Source organism: Octopus bimaculoides, chromosome 1 (assembly GCF_046866305.1).
Source record: "Octopus bimaculoides isolate indiv1 chromosome 1, ASM4686630v1, whole genome shotgun sequence".
NCBI lineage: Eukaryota > Metazoa > Mollusca > Cephalopoda > Octopoda > Octopodidae > Octopus > Octopus bimaculoides.
Genome location: NC_142928.1, coordinates 148,287,621 through 148,294,308, shown reverse-complemented (window position 1 = coordinate 148,294,308; position 6,688 = coordinate 148,287,621). Strand labels below are relative to the sequence as shown.

The following is a 6,688-nucleotide window of genomic DNA, read 5'->3' as shown; positions in this document are numbered from 1 at the left end:
TTGATTTAGTTCAACAATAACAACAACAACAACAACAAAATAATAACAACTAGGCTTTGCATTTTATCGCATTCTATAGTATATTGAATGAATTCTTGTATCTTAAAAAAGTGCCGCCATAACTTTTGATTTGGCTGATTGGAATTGTTGGCAAGGAAAATGCTTGTCACCTCAACAGAAGTTCCGACGACCTGAAAGAGAAACATAATTATTAAGAATAAATTAACTGATAAAGTCTTCAATGTAAGGAAATTGAAAAAGGAAACAGGCCCAGCAAAAGAAAATTGATTTGTGTAATTCAAATTTTTTCAAAATCACATCAAAAGTAAAATTACTTTTCATAAACAGAATCGTTAACTGGAACATAAATGGTTATTAAATAATTGAACAATTTGCAAAAGAAATATCAATATCTTTTCTTCAGTAGTTATTTTTTCATGGTATAAATGGCATAATTTTATGAATTTGAAAAAAATGTCTGTGTGTATGTATGTGCACGCGCGTGCGTGTCTATGAGTGCGAGTCTGGGTGCGCATGAATGTGTGTATATGTGCGCGTGTGTTTGTGAGTGTGTGTGTGTGTGTGTATGTGTGCGTGCGGGCATGATTGCATATCCACGCGTATGTGTGTGCGTGTGTGCGTGTGTTGTCTGTGTTAGTATACACAGATATAGTTTCTTTAGTTTGCTAACGGCCATATCATGTTGAATGCACCGATTCTCGTCCGATCACCGAAGCTAAACAACGTTGAGCCTAGTTAGTACTTAGATGGGTGACCGCTGGGGAAACCTGGGTGCTGTAAGCATCTCATATGAAGGCACATGGCTCAGTGGTTAGAACGTCGGGCTTACAATCATGAGGTAGTGACTTACAATCTTGCTCGGACTTGTACCTAGGAAGGAAACTTTCAAGGTGTAATCCCATGATCATTCATGACTGAAGGAATCTTTGCTCGTTTAGTTTCTTTAGTGCTTCAAGATACAAAACTTGCTTCCCCCTCGGCTGTTGGTCGCTGACATTTTTTGCTAGGCTGGTGACTATGACCTTTACAAACAACTTGCAGAAGTGAGACAATAAGTATATGGGTTGCTTGCTTTTTAGATCTTCCCAATCACTTTCCTAATAAAGTAAGATTGGGGTCATAGATTTCACTGACCTCCTATACTACCGTTTTGTCTGTCACCTTGAGCCTGTCTTTATTTATGAGCACCATCAACACCGATTTTTATAGAGTCCTTCCTCTCTTGAAGTCTCTTAAGATTTTTCTTCCTCTTTTTTTTTGCAGTCACAGCAGCTTCTTCAAACAATTCTCGAAGTCTCTTTCCAGATGTCTTATTGCATTGTAGAGAACGAAATACTCAAGGCGACTTTTACGTTCCTCTTCATAACCTTCTGTTTTAGTAGAATTTTATTGTTTATTATGAAGGTTCGTTTCTTTGGAAAGACTACGACACTAGACTGCATATTCGCTCCAACACAACTTCTAGAACGAGAGAAAGAGCATAAGCTGTCTTCTTGCATCGTCCTCATAGATTACTTAAAAGCATTCGACGGCATCCATTTGAATGCAACGCTGAATTCTCGCTGAAATGCAAGGAAACGGGGCACAATATATTGACCCTCTCAGGGAGGCGAGCTAGGGATGTGCCATCGATATATCTCAATCATCACTACCCATAAGAGTTTCAGTCCGCAAGGGCGTCAAACAAGGAGGTACCATGACTAAAGCTTTTCAATGCATGTCTCAAAAATCGCCAGGGACCTTGCTGCAGACCATACTGAAAGAACTGTACACATTGAGTTCAGTTGTAGGCCTGAAAAAAAAACATGTGGAAACAAAATACATGCAGTCCAAAAACGCTGAGCAGTGGCAGGAAGCGATAAAATTGACAAGATGAAGGAGTGCGTTTATTTGGGACAGACAATCAATATATAGCAAGACATCAGTTCTGAAACCTTGCGCAAGAAAGAAAGCATTTGCCTCGATTAAAGATGTGCTCAAAGCTCAGCCAGACAATACTCTATGTGCCATTCTTCAATATCACCGTCTTATCTGCGCTCTTATATGCAAGTGAGTCATGGGCTACTAAGATGAAGGAACAACAGAGAATAGCTATGGTATAGCGGGACTTGGGAAAATCTATACTAGCAATGCCATTGTGGAAGCATATCCAAAACAAGATAATTCAAGAATGGGATGGCGTGAACGATGTGATCACGGCATCGAATGCCAAAGTTCTGCTGGATTGGATATGTCGCAACGCTCACAGGCAACAGGTGGACTCGTATAGGTGTTGCATGGTATCCAAAAGGTTGGTAGAGAGTAGATAGAAGACATGCAAAACAATGGGAAGATGATATAGTAAAACAACCCTCAAAAACCAAAACACCCTAAAAAACCCGGACCCAAATGGAAGAGAGAGGCAAAATCAGAAGAATGGAAGCGTACTGTGATCAACGATGTATAAGGACATCTGACAGCAAGGGGATCTCCACCCGCTGATGCTACCTGTTACCTGCTAGAATAGTAGTTAACCTGTCTCTTAAATTACACTGCACGATCTGAAAACGGGAAGAGCACATTAGAGAATTAGATCGATCATAATTAACCTGCAGCAAAAACACAAGGACAGCAATTGCAGCAAAAGAAGCATCAGTCAATTCTAGTTGACAGCGAAACACTTTTTGTATGTTTCCCTCTCTCATACAAAGAACAAGAACTCGAAACGTTAAATTAAAAAAAAAAAAACAGATGACGTAAACCAAAGGAAGAATGGCAGTATTCACGATCCTGTGTGGGGCGTTTTTGACTGGTGGGAAGAAAGGACAAAGTCAATTTATTCTGTGACCGGAGAACTAGCCCGAATGCTTGCAACAATGTGATCGCTGCCTGAAGCACCCAAGGACCGGAAGGTAGTGTTAGACACGGATAAAGGATTATGGCTTTCACACAAGAACGATCCTAAGAACGATTCTACTGGTAGGCTTCCACAAATAATTCTTCATTGCCCATAGCAACTGAACTTATCTTTTACGGTATAATCATTGCCAACGTAGACCATTAATAGTTTCCTTGTATTTCATCCTATAATCCATCTCCGATGAAATAGAACAGAAAAAAAAGAAAAAAAAGAGCAATTCCCCCCCCCCCCCCCAAAAAAAAAAACAAGAACAAAAGGGGAAAGAAAATGACAAATGACTAATAAATAAAATGCTTATCAACCCAACTCTGATTTAAAAATGAATTAAGTGTTAGTTGTTTGTGTGACACAGAATAACAAATTTTCTCGACAGAACCTGATCGCTGAAAGATTCATATCAATTGGAAACATTTATCGACTTTATTTATTATTTTTATTTTTGTTTTTAATCTTTTCCTCGATGAACATACAAAGGTAACCGGAAGCGCCTCGAAGTTTAGAAAAAAGAATGCGATATCAGTAATGGATGGCAAATTGACATTGACTAGAGATTTCAGAGACAGATAAACTTTATTTTCTTTTGTGATGGAAGAAAAACGATCTGCAATACGATACACTCATGCACACACACATATAATATCATATATATGATTACACACCCACGTATATATTTTCTGTTAGACAGAAATACAGGTTGCTTGTGATTTCGAAGTTTCGAGCACATTCACGCACGCGCGCACACACACACATGTATGCATTCGTATACATACATGCATATTTACTTGAATACATACACATATACATACACACGTGTATGCATACACATAGATACATACATGCATAGATGTGCACGCATGCACACACAAACACACATGCACACACGCATATATACATATATGCTTGGGATGTAAGCGCCTCAAAGACCTGCTCAGACGTTTCCATTTGTCTGACAAGTTCCGACTCGACCATCCGAACGTGCCAACGTGGACTTGGACAAACCGCGTCGGATCGTCGAGATCGTATCTAGATAGAGTTCTATGTAGGACAGCGGATAGAGATAGTGTAGGATGTCCACAATTTAAAATAGTCAGCTACACAGATCACAAATTTGTGACGTGTACGCTCGACTTAGATAAGACACATAGGCAGGGTCCCGGTTACTGGAAACTGAACGCTTCGCTCTTAGCGCGGCAGGTTTACAGGAACCGGATTAGCGAATTAATTAAGAGGGCGTTAACAGGAGCCATCGTTAACAACCGCTGGTGGTTTGCCCTGAAAATGGCAATTAAATCGGAATCTATTAGGTTTAGTAAAGAACTGGCGATAGATCGAAATAGAGTAGAGGAAGACTTAATTAAGAAACTAGAAGAGGCACTTACAACTGGCAGCGCAACCAACGTTTTGGTTACGAGGATGGCCCTCGACCAACACCTCAACGCCAAACACGAAGGTTGCGTCGTCAGAGCTAAAATGCGTGCCTTAAGGAACGAAGGGATCGAAGCTGCGCGAGAAGCCCGGGTGGCGGAGGCGCAACGCGGTAACAGAGCCATCATTCGGTCTCTAATCGATGAACAGAGATATAGTTTGCTCGAACCCGAAAGGATGTGTGGGGCCTTTCAACAGCACTTTGCTCGACTGTTCGGTGCGAGCGGTGGGTCGGAACGCAGGATGGACTTCAGTGCCTACCTGACCGGCCTGCCGCGGCTCTCGGCGGGAGAGGCAGAGTGTTGCGAGGGTCCCATCACAGCTGCTGAAGTAAGGGATGCTATGGCGGGCTGCGCGAGGGATAAGTCGCCTGGATTGGATGGTCTACCCTACGAGCTGTATTGTCAAATGCCAGACTTGTTTGGCGACCTCTTGGCATCAGTCTACTGCAACTGGCAACAAAACGGGAGAATTCCCGGTTTCGTGAGCCGAGGTGCAGTGACATTGCTGAAGAAAGACCCAAGCAAGGGAAATTTTATAGATAATTTCAGGCCCATCACTCTGCTCAACGCAAATTTGAAAATTTTGGCCAAAGTAATAGCCGAGAGGTTGGCGCTTGTCATCGATAAACTGGTCGACAAGGCGCAAACATGCGCTGTGCCGGGCAGAAGCATCCATGACAACCTCCACCTCATGCGCTACATCATGGACAGGGTAGTTAAGGATCCTGGCATGGGTGGGGCGCTGATCAATTTAGATCAATCTAAAGCCTTCGATAGGGTCGACCATCGATACCTGGCGGCCGTCCTCAGGGCAGCTGGCTTTGGTCCCGTCTTCCGCGGTTGGATCGCTGCCTTGTATAGCGGCATCCAATCGGTAATTCAGGTAAACGGTCACCTGTCAAAACCGTTCGACATCACGCGTTCGGTCCGTCAGGGATGTCCCCTGTCGGCGTTTCTGTATGTATTGACGCTCGAACCACTACTGCGGAAGCTGGCGACACTGAGGGGTATCCCACGAGAGCTGGGTTGCGGGATGAGCGTGTCTGCATATGCGGACGATGTCACCGTCATAGTGTCGAGCGAAAAGCACGTCGAGATGCTAGGCGAGACACTTAAAGAATACGAAACGGTGACAAGAGCAAAAATTAACCCGGAAAAGTCAGTGGGTTTGTTACTCGGCACCTGGAGAAGCAAGCCCATACCGTCCAACAGCGATTCCGTAGTGGGACGCTGGACGGACGAACCGGTTAAACTGCTCGGGGTCTGGTTCAGTCCGGACCTCCAAATGGATAAGAACTGGGACGAGATCACCAGTAGAGTGATCAAACTCAGCCAAACATGGGCCGAGAGAAAGTTATCTCTAAAAGGCCGGGCGGAGGTGGCTAATGTGTATATCGCATCAGTCATCGATTACCGCCTGACCGTCGTGCCTTGTCCCGATGCCACCATCACGAAACTAGAACGCATACTTTTCCGCTTTCTGTGGAAGGGTGGCGTTCCGATGGTGAGGCGATCCATTTGCTGTCAACAACCGTTACATGGAGGACTGGGGATGCCGTGGTTAATGATGCGCAGACATGCGCTGAGACTGCGGCATCTCTGGAACTTCATTGATGACGGTGAACAGGTGTGGGCGCCGTTTGTGAGGTACGCCTTCCCGCAGCTCGTGTCACTCACCGAACTGCAAACATGGATCAGGAAGAGACCGAAACTGGGCGATTGGCACCGCGAGTGTCACCAAGCTCTACAACAGCTCTGCCGTCCGGGATCAAACTTGTGCAACTTCCAAACGACCAATGCGTTCTATAGAGGACTAGTGGAGGGGAGGTCTGACGACACTCTCGGGGCAAACCTGGGTGTCGATGAGAAATTCCTAACCCGCCTTTTCAAGACGACGTTCGGGCCGGGGCCTATGGATAATTTCCAGAGATCCCTGGCTTGGCAATGCTATCGGGACGCAGTACCAGTTCGAGAGAAGATCTACAGACACGGTTCGAAAACCACCGGACCGACCTGCCCGAGATGCGGTCAGAGCGACGAAACCGTTCTGCACGCACTCGTGCAGTGTCCAGATATTTCAGAGCTGTGGACCTTCGTCGAACGGCTGTTGTCGCGTGTGGGCGAGCCCACCTATCAGCCGAGTCTATCGTGAATATTGTTCCCCCACCTTCCTTTAAACGGGAAGGAAAAACGGTTTTTGCAACACTGATAGCTATGGCAAAAGAATGTGTGTGGTGGACGCGTTTGAAAGGTCTACAAACAAACACTTTCCTCTCTGGTCAGTCCCTCGTCAACTTTTTCAAGTACCACTTGAAAAGGAGGATGAGGATAGAGAGGAAAG

General features: G+C 44.6%; 1 non-coding gene across 1 annotated transcript; it reads left to right on the top strand.

The window, feature by feature from the left end:
* The first annotated feature begins 685 nt into the window (after positions 1-685).
* On the top strand, positions 686-804 carry LOC128250205 (5S ribosomal RNA). Its single transcript, XR_008266294.1, has one exon. It is a non-coding gene; the product is annotated as a 5S ribosomal RNA (ribosomal RNA).
* Positions 805-6,688: the final 5,884 nt, after the last annotated feature.